The sequence below is a fragment of the Ursus americanus genome, chromosome 8 (assembly GCF_024610735.1).
Source record: "Ursus americanus isolate L20-20 chromosome 8, mUrsAme1.1.p, whole genome shotgun sequence".
In the NCBI taxonomy this organism is placed as follows: Eukaryota; Metazoa; Chordata; class Mammalia; order Carnivora; family Ursidae; genus Ursus; species Ursus americanus.
The window spans coordinates 58,075,271-58,077,013 of NC_142134.1; positions in this window are offsets into that span (position 1 = coordinate 58,075,271).

A 1,743-nucleotide genomic window follows, 5' to 3' on the forward strand; every position below is an offset into this window, starting at 1 on the left:
TTTGACTTAGTTTATTGAGATAATCACTTTATTGAGGTGGTCTGGAACCAAACCCACAATATCTCTGAAGGTTCTCTCTACTGTACTACATACATGAGAGTCGCTAAGAGAGTAGGTCTTAAAATTCCTTACCACATGTGCATAAAAAAATCACGGTAAAGCGAGATGGTAGAGGTATTAACATTCTTATGTTAATTATTTTGCAATACAGATGCATATCAATTTATCATATTGTACAAAATTTACACAATGTTAAACATTTGCAATGTTATAGGAAATTATTTCTTAATTTTGCGAATTGTAATATGTCAATTATTTCTCAACAAAGCTGGAAAAAAACCTTTTGTAGAATTAATCTGTTTTTCAAAAAAGGAAGTAAGGAAGTAGAAACTGCAACTAACTCTGAAATAATAGAATATAAAATCCATTTTAGTTATATACACTGTGACCAAAACTATTACTTAGTTTACAATGAAGCAATACTTATGAAGCATGGAGGATAGACTATAAATAAGGCTGAAGGAACTTGGTTTTAGGGTTTAAATTTAAAATCTTCTTTTGAAATACTAAATTGACCATCCAGTTTTTCAAAGATATATGTCTTAACTGCATGAATTTATTTCATACAACTCTATAATCTAATTTCATAAGAAAGTGCCACATAAATTTGGAACAAGACAGACTTAAGTTTCTTTACGTTCAACAGTAAAGGATACTTCCCTAAAAATAAATAGAAGAAAAATCAGCATATTTATGATAGTAATTATTATTTGTAATGAGATTCATATTGAATTATGGAATGTACATTCTTAGAGGGGGTAAAGTAAAGTGAAATATATTTTGGTAAATGTGTCTATGAATATTCAATACAGTGCCTCATAATATAAATGAATATCATCATTTTGAACAATTTAATTACTATTATTAGAATTATTATAAGTATAAAAATAGCTATCATTTTAGCATGGAATATGAGACTCTCATGCTCCATGCTTCATTAAATCCACACAACAACTGTGCATAATAAGTATTATCATCACCATTTCATGGGTGAAAAAACTGAGGCTAACACATTTAGATAACTGGTTTATGATTACATGGCTAGTAAAGATGCATCACACTAATTTAGGCTTTATGATTTCAGAATTGTGCTCTTCCCACTGCACATTCTATTACTCTGTAAATACTTGGCTTGTTTTCATTTAGTTCTTTAATTTTACTCATGTGGTGATGGCTTAAAGCTTCATTTAAAGGAAGCTTAGAAAATTCATTTAACCAAAAACTCTCAAGAATTAAAAATGTCATGCATCTAATGTAGACATGGATATCATTAGTTAATGGCTAACTATATATTTTCCACTCTAGTGAGATAACCATCAGAATATTTTTCCAAGTTTTAGGCTCTGAGTGTTAAAAAGGACTTTGTTAAAACAGAAATATTTAGACAAAGATGACCAAAAGTCTAGGTCAGGTCACTTTAAGAAAAGTATTAGTTAACTGAGGAAGCAAATGGAGATTTGAACACTGAGGTATGATATAATGGATGGTTTAATGTACTTGGCAGACCACAGAAAGCCCTACAAAGGCTGGCCTTAGCCTAGCTTTACAGCTTCCAGGCAATATATATATATATATTTATATTTAACTGGAACGTTTTGAGAAATAGAACATAGCCAGAACCATAGAAGAGCTCTTTTTGATAACAACCTATCCCCTCCTCCCAGTTTGTTACTATTCTCTGCT